The sequence below is a fragment of the Macaca thibetana genome, chromosome 17, assembly GCF_024542745.1.
Source record: "Macaca thibetana thibetana isolate TM-01 chromosome 17, ASM2454274v1, whole genome shotgun sequence".
NCBI lineage: Eukaryota > Metazoa > Chordata > Mammalia > Primates > Cercopithecidae > Macaca > Macaca thibetana.
The window spans coordinates 41421317-41438883 of record NC_065594.1 but is presented as its reverse complement, the minus strand read 5'-3'; the positions used below and the strand labels follow the sequence as shown (position 1 = coordinate 41438883).

The 17567-nt window shown below is 39.2% G+C and overlaps 1 pseudogene; it reads left to right on the top strand.

Moving 5' to 3' along the window:
- The first annotated feature begins 15589 nt into the window (after positions 1–15589).
- Positions 15590–16699, top strand: LOC126940550 (steroidogenic acute regulatory protein, mitochondrial-like; annotated as a pseudogene).
- The last annotated feature ends 868 nt before the right edge of the window (positions 16700–17567 follow it).

Here is a 17567-nt window from a genome sequence, read left to right as displayed (position 1 = left end):
AATAGGAGTGGTGAGAGAGGGCATACCTGTCTTGTGCCAGTTTTCAAAGGGAATTTTTCCAGTTTTTGCCCATTCAGTATGATATTGGCTGTGGGTTTGTCATAAATAGCTCTTATTATTTTGAGGTACGTTCCATCAATACCGAATTTATTGAGCGTTTTTAGCATGAAGGGCTGTTGAATTTTGCCAAAGCCTTTTCTGCATCTATTGAGATAATCATGTGGTTCTTGTCTTTGGTTCTGTTTTTATGCTGGATTATGTTTATTGATTTGCGAATGTTGAACCAGCCTTGCATCCCAGGGATGAAGCCCACTTGATCATGGTGGATAAGCTTTTTGATGTGTTGCTGAATCCGGTTTGCCAGTATTTTATTGAGGATTTTTGCATCTATGTTCATCAGGGATATTGGTCTAAAATTCTCTTTTTTTGTTGTGTCTCTGCCAGGCTTTGGTATCAGGATGATGTTGGCCTCATAAAATGAGTTAGGGAGGATTCCCTCTTTTTCTATTGATTGGAATAGTTTCAGAAGGAATGGTACCAACTCCTCCTTGTACCTCTGGTAGAATTCAGCTGTGAATCCATCTGGTCCTGGACTTTTTTTGGTTGGTAGGCTATTAATTATTGCCTCAATTTCAGAGCCTGCTATTGGTCTATTCAGGGATTCAACATCTTCCTGGTTTAGTCTTGGAAGAGTGTAAGTGTCCAGGAAATTTTCCATTTCTTCTAGATTTTCCAGTTAATTGGCATAGAGGTGTTTATAGTATTCTCTGATGGTAGTTTGTATTTCTGTGGGGTCGGTGGTGATATCCCCTTTATCATTTTTAATTGTGTCGATTTGATTCTTCTCTCTTTTCTTCTTTATTAGTCTTGCTAGTGGTCTGTCAATTTTGTTGATCTTTGCAAAAAACCAACTCCTGGATTCATTGATTTTTTGGAGAGTTTTTTGTGTCTCTATCTCCTTCAGTTCTGCTCTGATCTTAGTTATTTCTAGCCTTCTGCTAGCTTTCGAATGTGTTTGCTCTTGCTTCTCTAGTTCTTTTAATTGTGATGTTAGAGTGTCAATTTTAGATCTTTCCTGCTTTCTCTTGTGGGCATTTAGTGCTATCAATTTCCCTCTACACACTGCTTTAAATGTGTCCCAGAGATTCTGGTATGTTGTATCTTTGTTCTCATTGGTTTCAAAGAACATCTTTATTTCTGCCTTCATTTCGTTATGTACCCAGTAGTCATTCAGGAGCAGGTTGTTCAGTTTCCATGTAGTTGAGCGGTTTTGATTGAGTTTCTTAGTCCTGAGTTCTAGTTTGATTGCACTGTGGTCTGAGAGACAGTTTGTTATAATTTCTGTTCTTGTACATTTGCTGAGGAGTGCTTTACTTCCAATTACGTGGTCGATTTTGGAGTAAGTACGATGTGGTGCTGAGAAGAATGTATATTCTGTTGATTTGGGGTGGAGAGTTCTATAGATGTCTAATAGGTCTGCTTGCTGCAGAGATGGGTTCAATTCCTGTATATCCTTGTTACCTTTCTGTCTCGTTGATCTGTCTAATGTTGACAGTGGAGTGTTGAAGTCTCCCATTATTATTGTATGGGAGTCTAAGTCTCTTAGGACTTGTTTTATGAATCTGGGTGCTCCTGTATTGGGTGCATATATATTTAGGATAGTTAGCTCTTCCTGTTGAATTGATCCCTTTACCATTATGTAATGGCCTTCTTTGTCTCTTTTGATCTTTGATGGTTTAAAGTCTGTTTTATCAGAGACTAGGATTGCAACCCCCGCTTTTTTTTGTTCTCCATTTGCTTGGTAAATCTTCCTCCATCCCTTTATTTTGAGCCTATGTATGTCTCTGCGTGTGAGATGGGTCTCCTGAATACAGCAGACTGATGGGTCTTGACTCTTTATCCAGTTTGCCAGTCTGTGTCTTTTAATTGGAGCATTTAGTCCATTTACATTTAAGGTTAAGATTGTTATGTGTGAACTTGTTCCTGCCATTATGATATTAACTGGTTATTTTGCTCGTTAGTTGATGCAGTTTCTTCCTAGCCTCGATGGTCTTTACATTTTGGCATGTTTTTGCAATGGCTGGTACCGGTTGTTCCTTTCCATGTTTAGTGCTTCCTTCAGGGTCTCTTGTAAGGCAGGCCTAGTGGTGACAAAATCTCTAAGCATTTGCTTATCTGTAAAGGATTTTTTTTCCCCTTCACTTATGAAACTTAGTTTGGCTGGATATGAAATTCTGGGTTGAAAATTCTTTTCTTTAAGAATGTTGAATATTGGCCCCCACTCTCTTCTGGCTTGGAGAGTTTCTGCCGAGAGATCTGCTGTTAGTCTGATGGGCTTCCCTTTGTGGTAACCCGACCTTTCTCTCTGGCTGCCCTTAAGATTTTTTCCTTCATTTCCACTTTGGTGAATCTGGCAATTATGTGTCTTGGAGTTGCTCTTCTCGAGGAGTATCTTTGTGGCGTTCTCTCTATTTCCTGGATTTGAATGTTGGCCTGCCCTACTAGGTTGGGGAAGTTCTCCTGGATGTTATCCTGAAGAGTGTTTTCCAACTTGGTTCCATTTTCCCCCTCACTTTCAGGCACCCCAATCAGACGTAGATTTGGTCTTTTTACATAATCCCATACTTCTTGCAGGCTTTGTTCATTTCTTTTTCTTCTTTTTTCTTTTGGTTTCTCTTCTCGCTTCATTTCATTCATTTGATCCTCAATCGCAGATACTCTTTCTTCCAGTTGATCGAGTCGGTTACTGAAGCTTGTGCATTTGTCACGTATTTCTCGTGTCATGGTTTTCATCTCTTTCATTTCGTTTAGGACCTTCTCTGCATTAATTACTCTAGCCATCAATTCTTCCACTGTTTTTTTCAAGATTTTTAGTTTCTTTGCGTTGGGTAAGTAATTCCTCCTTTAGCTCTGAGAAATTTGATGGACTGAAGCCTTCTTCTCTCGTCTAGTCAAAGTCATTCTCTGTCCAGCTTTGATCCGTTGCTGGCGATGAGCTGCGCTCCTTTGCCGGGGGAGATGCGCTCTTATTTTTTGAATTTCCAGCTTTTCTGCCCTGCTTTTTCCCCATCTTTGTGGTTTTATCTGCCTCTGGTCTTTGATGATGGTGATGTACTGATGGGGTTTTGGTGTAGGTGTCCTTCCTGTTTGATAGTTTTCCTTCTAACAGTCAGGACCCTCAGCTGTAGGTCTGTTGGAGATTGCTTGAGGTCCACTCCAGACCCTGTTTGCCTGGGTATCAGCAGCAGAGGCAGCAGAAGATAGAATATTTCTGAACAGCGATTGTACCTGTCTGATTCTTGCTTTGGAAGCTTCCTCTCAGGGGTGTACTCCACCCTGTGAGGTGTGGGGTGTCAGACTGCCCCTACTGGGGGATGTCTCCCAGTTAGGCTACTCAGGGGTCAGGGACCCACTTGAGCAGGGAGTCTGTCCCTTCTCAGATCTCAACCTCCGTGTTGGGAGATCCACTGCTCTCTTCAAAGCTGTCAGACAGAGTCTTTTGCGTCTGCAGAAGTTTCGGCTGTGTTTGTTATTGCCCTGTCCCCAGAGGTGGAGTCTACAGAGACAGGCAGGTTTCCTTGAGCTGCTGTGAGCTCCACCCAGTTGGAGCTTCCCAGCAGCTTTGTTTACCTACTTAAGCCTCAGCAATGGTGGGCGCCCCTCCCCCAGCCTCGCTGCTGCCTTGCCGGTAGATCACAGACTGCTGTGCTAGCAATGAGGGAGGCTCCGTGGGTGTGGGACCCTCCCGGCCAGTTGTGGGATATGATCTCCTGGTGTGCCTGTTTGCTTAAAGCGCAGTATTGGGGTGGGAGTTACCTGATTTTCCAGGTGTTGTGTGTCTCAGTTCCCCTGGCTAGGAAAAGGGATTCCCTTCCCCCTTGTGCTTCCCAGATGAGGCAATGCCTCGCCCTGCTTCAGCTCTCGCTGGTCGGGCTGCAGCAGCTGACCAGCACCGATCGTCCGGCACTCCCCAGTGAGATGAACCCAGTACCTCAGTTGAAAATGCAGAAATCACCGGTCTTCTGTGTCGCTCGCGCTGGGAGTTGGAGACTGCAGCTGTTCCTATTCGGCCATCCTGCCTCTCTTTTCTTCTTTCATCAGTGGGGTCTTAGTGTTCATTGGTAAAAGTTAGGCCCATTCGTTTCAACTTACTTTTATTTTTACATTTTTTGGTCTCCCCTATAATTATTTAAAATTAACTATTTTTTAATATGAAGAACAATGTACAAAATGATATTCTCAAAGAAGTGTCATTTCTTTTTTTTTTTTGAGACGCGCTGGAGTGCAGTGGCACGATCTCTGCTCACTGCAACCTCTGCCTCCTGGGTTTAAGCATTTCTCCTGCCTCCGCCTTCTGAGTAACTGGGATGACAGGTGCTCACCCGGCTAATTTTTGTACTTTTAGTAGAGATGGAGCTTCACAATATTGGCCAGGCTATCCTCAAACTGCTGACCTCAGGTGATTAGCCTGCCTCGGCCACCCAAAGTGCTAGGATTACAGACGTGAGCCACTGCACATGGCCCTCATCTCCTTCATATCTCTTTCACCCCATTCTCTACCTCTTGCAGTTAACCAGGTCGATTGGTTTTTGATTTATTCTTATTGATTTTTTTGTGTGTGTAAAGGCCAGGTAAAAAATATTTTATGCTTTTCAGGTAATTTATTATAATATCTGTTATAAGTATACAGTCTGCCACTGCAATGCTAAAGTAGCTGTAGACAATAAGTAATTGAATCGACATAATTGAGTCTCAATAATAATTTATTTCTTAAAAAAGGGTATGGGCTCCATTTGGCTTGTGGGCCAATTTGCAAACCTCTGAATTAGACTAAAGTGTAAAAAGGATTAAATAACTATATGGATTGGCATGTGCTACATTAGATTCTCATCTCATCTCATCTCATATCCAGAAATATACAAACTACCTTATTGAGATTTCTGCCTAATACCTTCAGCTTAACTATAGATGTCCCTGTGAATAAGAATGGCAAGAATTATCACCACATTTGGTCCTATGGAACCCAGTAAAACATTGGCATATTGCTTTACTTCCATCTGCGGCTTGCTGTCTGTTTCCTTGAAAGTATTTCATTCTCTCATTCATTAATTTAACAAATATTTATATAGTACTTATGGGGAAATGGCAATTTTTTGAGATCTGTTTATAGTGAAAAGGACAATTTTAGTCTCTGTCCTTGGTTGCTTACATCCTAGTGGCCCAAAGCACAAAATATTGCTGAACTAAGCATCAAGAGAACCAGCATGATCTGACTCTGCTGAAAGCTATTACGTGATTCGGGGCAAGCCACTTCACCTCATCCAGTTTCAGCTGTTTAATAGAAAAGATAGAGTTTAAGCAAGATGTCATTAATGGTTTCAACATTACATGAATCTATGTTCTTGGGTAATGGCTGGCTCATATCCCCAAACCCACAGCCCAATGAATTTTAAGTCTACTGCAGGAAACTTGGCAGGCAGAATTAAGGTCTCCATGAAAGTCACATCATAGAATATGATTTTGAGGTACACTGTACTTGATGAGCTGGTTTAATTGGCAGGCTGACAAACTTTTTTATAAGGGGCCAGATAGGCTTCATTCTCAAAGACATAATAGCTTTGGAAGCAATATATAGTTTCTGTCACATATTTTTTGTTATTACACCCTAAAATATACACAAAAATTTGTTCTTGGTTCATACAAATATATTCTGTGGACTAGATTTAACCCTTGGTTAGTCGATGTCTGTCTCTTGCTCTAGAGAATTTCAGGATATTCTACACTTTTATAATTGGATGGAACCCTTAGAATATCTGTTAATTGGAGATAAATTAGTGTAAAAGAGAAATAAAAGCACCATCTTCAAAAGAGTTCATATACAAATTTCTTCACTTGAAACAGAATGTATCTCTGGGGAGAATAAAGTATAAGGGAGATGTTTTTGGACCAACATCCTAACTTGTTTTACTAGGCAATACTTTAAGGAGTTTTAGAATTGAATAGAATGAGAAAGATGAATGTCTTTCTGATCAGGTAGTATTTGTGTTGAGCTAGCAGACACACCAAATGTTTCATGTTTTTTATGCCACATTCCTCATAAGCTAATATCATTTTATTGTCTCACACATTGGGTCAACAGAGCTCTATTCTTTTCCTTTGGATTCATACATGAGGAACACAAGGAACAGCAAAGCTATATGATATATGCAAAGATTCTTTAACCTGCATTGACACCTTGCTTTTCATTCCATTCAATACCAAGTTATTAAATTGTAGTGGCCATCTCCAACCTTTATCTATTATGAGTGCCCACTTTAAGGTCTATTCTCCTACGTAGATGGCACTAGAATAATATAATGGAAGAAAGCTTTTTCCCTAAAAAGTCAAGGAGTATAAAAGAAGATACATAACTACATAGAAAAATATGAAAAACAGAAAATATGCACATCATGTAGCACACAATGTGTACTGGTATGCATTAATTTGTCATAAAATATTTGTGTGCCCAAACATAGATTGAATAAATATTCAGAGCCCAATTACAGAATATTTTCTGGAGGCATACATGAAGGTACATATAAGAATATGTAGTCTATGTTTGCTATATATTAATATATGATACATATTCTTGTACAGATACATCAAAAATGCCTATATGACCTTGCCAGAACCAGTTCCTTGCCACTTGGAACATTCCGAGGTGTTAGGAAATTGAATATTCTTTAAATATCCTGGAAAAACTCTGCCTTTCTAATGTATTTCTGTACCTTGTGCCTTGGCATCAGCGCTCAATCTTTTTTTTTTTACCCCTGTAGTTTTCCTGTCTGTAAAATGGAGATAATATTAATTATACTCTCCTGATTGCTGAGAAGATTGATTTATAATAGTAAGGCACTTAAAAACAAAAAACAGTTGTGAATATTATTCACTGTAATATTGGCCAAAAGAAAGAATCATTTGTCTGAAAATGACATGTGCTATAAGCAGTGTAGTAGAATTAGCAAGGGCAGCAGTTGAGAAATAATACATTGCAAAAACAAATACAGGAAGGAAGGATTTTAAGGACTTTTTTTCATGGTCCAAATCTCCTAAAATGTTTAAGATTCTTCTGTTTTTAAAATGCTCCTAAGAGTTTTTCTATATCCTATATATTCATGGAGAAAACTTTTATTTTCCATATCAAACAGAGAATGATTATCTTCAACTATAATGAGCCCAGGTTTTCTAGTTTAAGAAGTATCCAAGTGATGACTAAAAAAAAGCATTTAATCTTTTCCAATGTATGACTGCAAAAGAGTGTCCTCATTTAGTTTAATCTAAATCATATACATTATAGTTTACTGTGCTAAATTATTTAAAGACTTAAAGATTATACACACAAAAATTACTGTTTTCCCAGACACCAGTAAGTAAATAGAACTGAAACAACCAAGGGACATATTGATTACATTTGCCAAAGGTATCTCTTGTTTCTCATGCTCAGACAAAAATAACAATGGCAAAGTCAAGTACCTAACACTTAGATTTTATATATTCTGTATTACAAGTACTTGGTTACAGAAAGGAACTTGCCACTGTAATTTCACTAATATGGCATCATTTAGTTTTATTGAGTTCTACTGGTTTACTGTTCTGCTAATTTTTTATTAGTATACCAGCATTTATTTCTGTTATAGTATCAATCAATTGTAAACCCTATTGTACAGTATTAAATATTTGATAAAATAGAATTCTATGTTCGGCTAAGATATAAAACTAAGCAATATAAGAATTTCTTTCTAACAATGGTTATGTTCTATCTCTAAGAGAAAACAAAACACAATTTCGGCAATTAATCAAGAAATTTTATACAGAGAGATGGAGAAATACAATAAGCATTTAAGAGCATTGAATAGTTTTTAGATAATTGTGTTTACTTTCATTATTGAGTCTTCTAAGGATCCCAAGATAAATTTAGTAAAATTAGTAAACGTTGTAAATGTGAATTTAGTAAATGTAGAAAAGAGTCAAATAAATTGATCCTATGGACTGAAGCAAAACTGCTAATAATATTCATGTTGATAAAAGTATTATTATATCAGTGATAGTTACTTATGATTTTATTTTCAAAAGAAAGAGAACAAATTTCTTTAAAATTAAGTTGGTCTATTATATTTTTATGGTATTTAGAGTACACTATTGATGTGGGATAAATATATATATATTTATATACATTTATATACATTTATACACATATATATATTTGCTTTTATTAAGTATATACCTGGAATAAAGTGACTCTGTGCAGAAACAGACAGATATATTTCCGAAAGTTTTGTTTTGTTTTCACTTTAACTGTTCAATGAACTGTGAAAGATTTCCTGAATAGACTGCCTAAATAATTATATGCTTGCTAAAATCATGTGTAGTCTTATTTTTAATATTTATTCAAATAAGCCACTCATATTTTCATTTTCATGTTGCCTGACATAAGATCTTGGATTAATTAGTACTACTTTTCACTATCCTACTATTAGTTTGTATCCCACTGAGGAAATGAAGAAAAGTGTTGTATTAAAGTGTAATGATTTAGGAACATTTGGCAACCAATGCAATACTAAGATATTCCCATTAATATAAATTATGGGTTTTCTTTTTTTTTTTTTTTTTTTTTTTTTTTTGAGACGGAGTCTTGCTGTGTAGCTTGCTCACTGCAAGCTCCGCCTCCCGGGTTCACGCCATTCTCCCGCCTCAGCTTCCCAAGTAACTGGGACTACAGGCGCCCGCCGCCACACCCGGCTAGTTTTTTTGTATTTTTAGGTAGAGACAGGGTTTCACCATGTTAGCCAGGATAGTCTCGATCTCCTGACCTTGTGATCCCCCCCTCGGCCTCCCAAAGTGCTGGGATTACAGGCTTGAGCCAACGCGCCCAGCCATTATGGGTTTTCGTTGACCATGCTGGTAACTACTAATTTGTATTTGATAATGACACCAAAACTTAGAGTACAATAAATAACAAAAAATGAAAAAAATAAAAAAACCCTATAATATAAATATTAACAACAACCATTGCAACAAAACAAGCAAAAAAGTAACCTTTCTTTGTAAAATTTAAAATGGTTAACAAGTATACTGTTGTTCATATTGTTATTTGCTGTGTAAAGTGTGCAATTTCTCTTTGTCCTGTTCCAGTTCTTATGTGTAATGCTTTCGACTTTTTCCCAAGTGGTGTGATGCTCACTGTGTGTTTGTCATATATGACTCTTAATATTTTGAGGTATGCTTCTTCAATGACTAGTTTGTTGAGGGCTTTTATCAATAAGGGATGTTGGATTTTATCAAAAGCTTTTCCTGCATATATTGAGGTGATCATATAATTTTTTTGTTTTTAATTGTCTATGTGGTGAATCATGTTTATTAATTTGCAAATGTTGAATCATCCTTGAATCTCTGGAATAAAGTCCACTTCAGTGATTTGCCTTTTTAAAGTGCTGTTGGATTCAGTTTCCTGGTACTTTCTTGAGGATTTTTACATCTATGCTCAACAGGAATATTGTGACTGTTGGGTAGAATGTTCTGTAATTCCATTTAGTCTAGAGTTCAGTTTAAGTCCAGAGTTTCTATGTTGACTTTCTGCCTCAATGATGTTTTTAGTGTTGTTAATGAGATGTTGACAACCCCTCTATTATTGTATTGCCATCAGTCTCTTTTCTTATGTCAGAAGGTACTTGTTTTACGAACTTGTATCCTATTGTGTTGGGTTCATTTATATCTAGGATAGTTAAAGTTTCTGGTTTTATTGAACCCCTTTTTAATGATATCATGCCCTTCTTTGTCTTTTTTTACTGTTGGTGGTTTAATATTTTATCTGATATAAGAACGGCTGCTCTTGCTCGCTTTTGCTTTTCATTTGTGTGATATATTGTTTACCATCTCTTTACTTCGAGTCTGCAGATGTCTTTAGTCATTAGAGAGGCAGCAGATGGTTGAGTTTTTTTTTTTTTTTTTTCCAATTTAATTTGCCAGTCTATACCTTTTAATGGAACATTTATGCCATTTATGTTCAAAGTTAGTATTTATATATAAGCTTTTGTTCCTGTCATAGTTTGCTAGCTAGGTTCCTTGGAGTCTCAATTGTGTAATTGCTTTACAGGATTTGTAAGTTTTCTTCTTACGTGTGATGTTATGATGGTGAGTATTCTACATTCATATCCATGTTTAGATCTCTTTTGAGCAATTTGTGTACTACTAGTCTAGTGATGACAAATATCCTCAGTGTTTGCTTGTCTAGGAAATATTTAATTTCTCCTTCATTTATGAAACTTAGTTGGGCAGAATATAAAATTATTTTGGCTGGCATGTTTTTAAAGAAAGGTAAAAAAAGGTCCCAATCTCTTCTGGCTTGGAAAGTTTCAGCTGAGAAGTCAGTTGTTAGTCTAATGGAATATTATTTATAGGTGATTTGACACTTCTCTCTAGCTGCCTTTGAGACATAGAGTTCCACATTGACCTTAAATAGTCTAATGACTATATTCCTTAGTGATGTTTACCTTACATAGTATCTTCTAGGTGCTCTCTAAATTTCATGTATCTGGGCGTATATGTCTCTAGCAAGCTTGAGAAATTAAAAAAAATATATTTCCTCAAATATATGTTCCACACTTGTTACTTTTTCTTTTTTCCCTTAGGAATGCCTACAAGTTGTAGGTTTGGTTGTTTTCCTTAATCCCATATATTTGAAAGCTCTGCTCGTTTTTTAAAGTTCTTTTTTTCTTTGTTTTTATTTGACTTAATTAATTCAAAAGACTGGTTTTCAGCCTCTGATAGTCTTTATTCTGCCTGGTCTAGTTTATTGTTAAAGCTTTCAGCAGCATTTTGAAATTTCTTCAGTGATTTTTTTTTTATTTCCAGAGGTTTTGTTTGTTTTTCTAAAAAATATATCTCTCTCTTCTTTCATCTCCTAAATTGTTTTTCTGGTTTCTTTTTGTTGGCTTTCAACTTTCTATTGGATCTCATTAAACTTCCTTACTATATGTATCTTAAATCTTTTATCATTTCAAATTTTCATTTTGGTTAAAATCCCTTGCTAGAAAGCTAGTGTGACCTTTGGATGTGTTATTACATTGTTTCATTGTAGTACCTGAATTCTTGTGCTGACTGTTTTTTATCTGTAGAAGCAATTACCTGTTATTTTTCAATTTTCTTTTGTTTAGGTGGGCTCTTTTTCCTCATTTGAGGGTGTGACTATTGTGTATGTTGGACACGGTCCTTTGGCTTTGCTCCCATATGTTTTTATAGGGTCAACTCTCTGTATAAAAATTTTGTGGTAACAGGTAGCCTTAATTCAATGTATTTCTCAAATGTTAGTCTTTTGTTTCTTTGTTGTTTTTGTATATTGTGGTAGCAGTCTACAATAAGATCTTTGTGAGGTGAGGTTCACTGACTTCAACAGATATTGGGAGGTGGAGGCTTGAAAGGCTTATTTTGTTCCCCAGTACTGTATACTTTCATCAGCAATAATTATATTGGGTTGTACATTCCACACCATACGCTAGTGGGTGGTGCTTGTGGGTAAGAGCCAGCTAAGCATTGTACACTGATGTCAGCAGAAGTTGTAATGGGCCATGCAGTTTGACCTCCTGATTAGTATTTGGCACTTGTAAGTGACAAGCGTATGTGGTGATGGCAGTGGAATTTTATGTGGCTTTAGTTGATGAGGGGAAGTACCAGAGTGTCGCTGGCAATGGGTGGGAATGGGGTTCAATATTATTGCACAGTGTTCTCCCACCAAGATGGCAGGAATAGATGGGATTGGGTTAGGTGCAAGTCTTGACCTTGGTGAGGTTGTAGAGGCAGCTCTCAGATAACTTGGGCAACCCTCTAGGTAATGGGGGAGGCATATCTTCTTACCACAGTGCCTAATCAGGGAAAGGGGGGTAGTCTGGGGCTTTCAGCCTAGCCAAAGGCCATGGGGGCTCCCCATTTACTACTCCCCTGATCCCCTGGGACCCCCCTCCAATGTCCAGCCTGAACAACAGATCTGAGCAGTTAAGCTCATCTCAAGCATTCACAACTAGATCACTAAGCTGTCCGAGGTGTTACAGATGGCGAGACTCCCTGTAGAAGAAACTGAGACTATCAGGCCTCACTCTTGGCAGTCTGGTTTCATGAAACAAGGAGCGTACAGCTCTCGCGCCATCATGTAAGCATGTGTCATGTTCTTCTGTGTTCTAACACAGGGGTCCCCTCTCCAGCATGAGATCAGACCACAATTCTCATCTCTATACCCCTAGGTAGTGTGCCTGACTACTGGGGAGTGGGACTAGGCCACTGGACTTCTTCTTTGGCCTTCAGGAGTCAAGCACTATCTGTAGTGGGGAAGTGAACTGCTTCTAGGCTGCCCAGCAAACCACTCAGGTGGGGCAATGAAGCCTATACTGTGAGCTGCCCCTGCAAGAAAATCCAGGTAGGCAGTAATTGGAAGTACTAGCAGCCATGGGAGTTTGTGGTTCAGATGCACTTCAGTCCCAGAACAATGGTGCTGTGGCCTGTCTTGGGCACCTGAGTATGGACAGGCCCCTCTCTCTCCTGGTCCAGCAGACAACATGAGCTATAGTTGTTTAGGGCAAGATACAGAAACTTGAGAAGTGGGCACTGACTCACATTTTACTGCAGTTGCCCAACACACTGAAATCTTTTGGGATCCCTGTGAGTTTAGGTAGTGCCTCTGTATGTTCTTCAGTAGCTCCCAGACAGTCCAAAGGTTTGTGGGGGTTGTGGGAACTCCTTTAGCTAGGATCTCAGTGGCCCAGAGTAGGAATGTGGTGCCATGGGGTTCCTTTACTTATCCCTTCCTTGGGTTTGATTTAGGTCTGTGGGTCAGTCTTGGCACCCAGTGATGTTGAGCAGGAAGTCCCCTCCCTCCCTCTTCAATCAAAGCATCTTCTGTTGCCTCTGTATTAAATTTCAGAGTTTTCTCTCAAAAGATCTGTTGGATGTGTGAAGATTTACTCAGTATTTTTGTTCCTCTTTGTGGAAGAGGTGTATCCCAGTTGTTTCTAGTCAGCCATCTTTATTAATCCTAATACTTTTCATAATGCCCTTCCTATAACTCAAAAAAACAAAAAAAAAGTTTAAGAGCTTAAAAAAAAGAGAGGAAAAAAGGTGTAAGTAATAAATGAATAAGTCGTTCCCCATTATATCCAATTTAACTTAATGAGAAATATTCTTAAATTTCAACCACCTTCAATATTTCATAATATTAAAAATAACTTTTAAAGGAATCTTTTAAAACTAGAATCATAGCCCTTTTGTAATTTACCCCCCTGATAATAGAATTTCTTATTTAGCACTACATTTTTGAAAAGTAATTATTAAAATATGTGGCATTAAGTCTGTTTTTATTATAAAACTTTTATATTAACTAAGAATTGTCTAGGCTGTCAAGGGAATTTACCAATTTGTGTCAATCATTTGGCTTCATAATTAAGCTTGATTCTCTTTTTGAGATTTTTATACAAAATCTGCAGTTTTCTGTCATGGGGGAACAAAGAAACTAGATCTTAGATACATTATATCAGTGATTAGCATGCATCCTTCAGAAATACAGTAAGAAATCACTGGTTTATTATAAATCATCTCAGACCGGGTGAGGTGGCTCACTCCTGTAATCCCAACACGTTGGGAGGCCGAGGTGGGTGGATCACTAGGTCAGGGGTTCGAGACCAGCGTGACCAACATGGTGAAACCCCGTCTCTACTAAAAATACAAAAATTAGCTGGACGTGGTGGCGAGCGCCTGTAATCCATCTACTTAGGAGGCTGAGACAGGAGAATTTATTGAACCCAGGAGGCGGAGGTTGCAGTGAGCCAAGATCACGCCACTGCACTCCATCCTGGGCGACAGAACAAGACTCTGTCTCAAAAAACAAACAAACAAACAAAATAAATAAATCATCTCAAAGCATGCTGATCAATTAAGCATCATGAAGCTAAATAGCAGAATATTTTAATTCCACATACAGATCTTTTTCATAGAAAACAAACCATTTAAGGTGGAAAACGATTATATTCTTGTAATAAGAGAAAGCTCAGAAATCAGAGCTGTGAGAGTGAAACGAAGAAAAGTAATGATTTAAAGGGGTTAGGCATGATGTGATGAGAAGTGCATTTTATTTCTGTGGTATTTTTTTCTGAAACTTTATTCACTCAGTTAATCATGAGAAAACAGCAAAAACCAAAACTGAAGGATATTCAACAAAATGTTTGATCAGTATAATTCAAAAGTGTCAAGCTTACAAAAACAAATAAATAAACAAAGAGTGAGAACTCACAACTGGAGAACACCAGAAAAAAAAAATGCAATATGGTATATAGTATATGGTATCATACATTAAATACTGAAAGAGAAAAAAAGGATATTAATGGAAAAACTGATAAAATCAGAATAAAGGCTGCAATTTGATTTAAGGGATCATACCAATGTGAATTTCTAAGTTGTGATAAGTGTTTCACAGCTGCTTATAATGTAAACCTTAGAGAAATATGAGTAAATGGTAAGAACTCACTAGACAATTTTGCAACTATTCTGTAAATATCAAAATAATAATAAAGAGGAAATATTAGCAAAACAAATGAAAACAAGGGAGTAATACAAAGAGTGGAAAAAAATTAAAATGGAGCAAAGGGGACCAAACTACATAGACACAAATTAAAACTGCAATATTATCTAAATACTTCTTAAGGATATTAAGCTTTACATATGAAGATTATAGAAATTCATATCTACCTTGATTTTAACAACATAATGTGTGTATTAAGATTAATTTGGGTTGTTGTACATTTTCTGTATATTTCTGAATTTGCACATTGCCAGAATGAGTAAATGGCTTTACATTATAATTAACTCCTTGAGAAATTTCTTTACAGGAATAAAACAATATATTTTGCTATGTCATAGAATGGACAACTCAGTTATGCTTCAGGTTATCGTAGTAGGGAGTATGTGAGTGAGAGAGTAACAGATATACAAATCACATCCTAGGATTAGACTTACTGGGAAGATCACATGGGATCAGAAATGGAAGTCACAGTTTCTCTTATCAAATTTTGGTGACTCCAAAATTTGACAGGAAAGACCAGAGAGAAGCGCTAAATGAGGACAATAAATTAGCAAAAAGGGATGTCCTACCGATTTCAATATTCAATGAGTCTATAAGAAGGACCTGAGCCACCGAGCCTGGACCAAAATACTGGATTCTAATTAAAGAGTAGAGTGAGGAGGGGCACAGAGGACAGCCTCGGAGGGGAGGCCGCACTGCAAGCATCCCTGGAGGAGAAAGTATGCACTGGATAGATGGCAGCAGGCGCTGCACGGGGAGCTGAGCACTGCTGGGAAGAATCCAGTGCGTGATGGCGTTTATATCTCCTGACGATGATGCACAGCCTTCAGTCAGGGACATTTAATACGCAGAACAACGGGTCCAGGCTGGAGCTGCGGGACTCAGAGGCGAAGCTTGAGTGGCTCAGGAAGGACGAAGAGTCACCCTTGAGAAAAGAGACAGCAGCACCAGCGTTGGCGGCCCCACTACTGCCACATCTGCCAGGAAACAATGCTGCTAGTGACATTCAAACTGTGCCCCGGAGCTCCTACAGACACATGCGCAACATGAAGGGGCTGAGGCAACAGGCTGTGAGGAACATGGGCCAGGAGCTGATCCGAAGGGCCCTGGGAGGCCCCCCTCCAAGCACGTGGGTTAACCAGATTCGGTGGTGGAGTTCTCTGCTTTGTTCGCTGCTGGAAGAGACTCTCTGGCCGGGCGCAGTGGCTCACGCCTGTAATACCAGCACGTTGGGAGGCCGAGGCGGGCGGATCACGAGGTTAGGAGTTCGAGAGCAGCCTAACCAACATGGTAAAACACTTAAAAATACAAAAATTAGCCAGGCGTGGTGGCGTGTGCCTGTAATCCCACCTACTGGGAGGCTGAGGCAAGAGAATCTCTTGAACCTGGAAAAAGAAAAGAAAGAAAAAAAAAAAAAAAGAAAGAGAGAGAGACTCTCTACTGTGACCAGGAACTGACCTATCTCCGGCAGGGGGAAGAGGCCATGCAGAAGGCCTTGGGCATCCTTAGCCCTCAGCAACCAGGAGGGCTGGAAGAAGGACAGCCAGCAAGACAATGGGGACAAAGTGATGAGTAAAGTGGCTCCAGCTGTGGGCAAGATGTTTCGGTTGCAAGTTGTGGTGGAGCCACCCATGGAGAGGCTCTACGAAGAGCTGGTGGAGTGCATGGAGGCAATGGGGGAGTGGAACCCCAATATCAAAGAGATTAAGATCCTGCAGAAGATCAGAAAAGACGCATTCATTACCCACGAGCTGCTGCAAAGGCAGCGGGAAACCTGGTGGGGCCCCGCGACTTTGTGAGCATACACTGTGCCAAGCGTCGAGGCTCCACCTGTGTGCTGGCTGGCATGGCCACAGACTTCAGGAACATGCCCGAGCAGAAGGGTGTCATCGGGGGTAGCATGGTCCCACTTGCATGGTGCTTCACCTGGTGACTGGAAGTCCCTCCAAGACCAAACTTTTGTGATTGCTCAGCATCGACTTCAAGGGGTGGCTGCCCAAGAGCATCATCAACCAGGTCCTGTTCCAGACACAGGTGGATTTTGCCAACCACCTGAGCAAGCACCTGGAGTCACACCCTGCCTCTGAAGCCAGGTGTTGAAGGCCAGTCTGCTGTTCCCAAGTGTGCCCAGCTGCACTGGTATGCACGCTTATCAGGAGAATCCCTGCTGGAAGCCTACAAGTTTAAAGCCTCTGGCGACAGACGAATAGGTGAGGTTAGTGTTTAGAGCACAACACTAGGATTCAGATTGATAAAAGTTTTTAGTACCAAGAAAACAGCGATGAGGCTCTTTGATTAAAAGGTAACTTCATTCACTGATTAGCTATAACATGAAGGTTAAGGCTCCTAAAATATTTGTAAAACTTTTTTTCTGGGCCCTTATGTGCCCACGTAAAATCATCTTTAAAATGTTAGTGGCTGATATGGGTGTGGTGGATGGTAGCTACAGGCCTGAGAAGTCTTGCTTTATGGGCTGGAGAACTCCATGCCCTGCAGGCAGTGCATGTGCACAAGCAGAATCTCAGAGGGTCTCCAGCAGCCCTCTGCTCCTCCCAGTCGCTGCATGGCAACACCAGAGAACAAGCAGCATCCCACAGTGGGTACCTTCCAGAAATATAGTCCAAGCTTTCTCTATGCAAAAAGACAAAACTAATTAGTAAATAGATTTCCTTGTTGCTTCCATAGGCACCAGTCAGAATAAAGAATCATAATTCACACACACACACACACACACACACACACACACACACACACACACACAAAAACAAGGACCTGAGTTCAGAAAATGAAGCCTGTAATCACACACTAAAATGAAAACAATGAATCACGTTAAACACTTAATAAATGTATTGCTTCTATAGCCTTGTGACATGGTTTGGCTATGTCCAATCTCGAATTCCTATGTGTTGTGGGAGGGGCCTGGTGGGAGGTAATTGAATCATGGGGGTGGGTCTTCCCATGCTGTTCT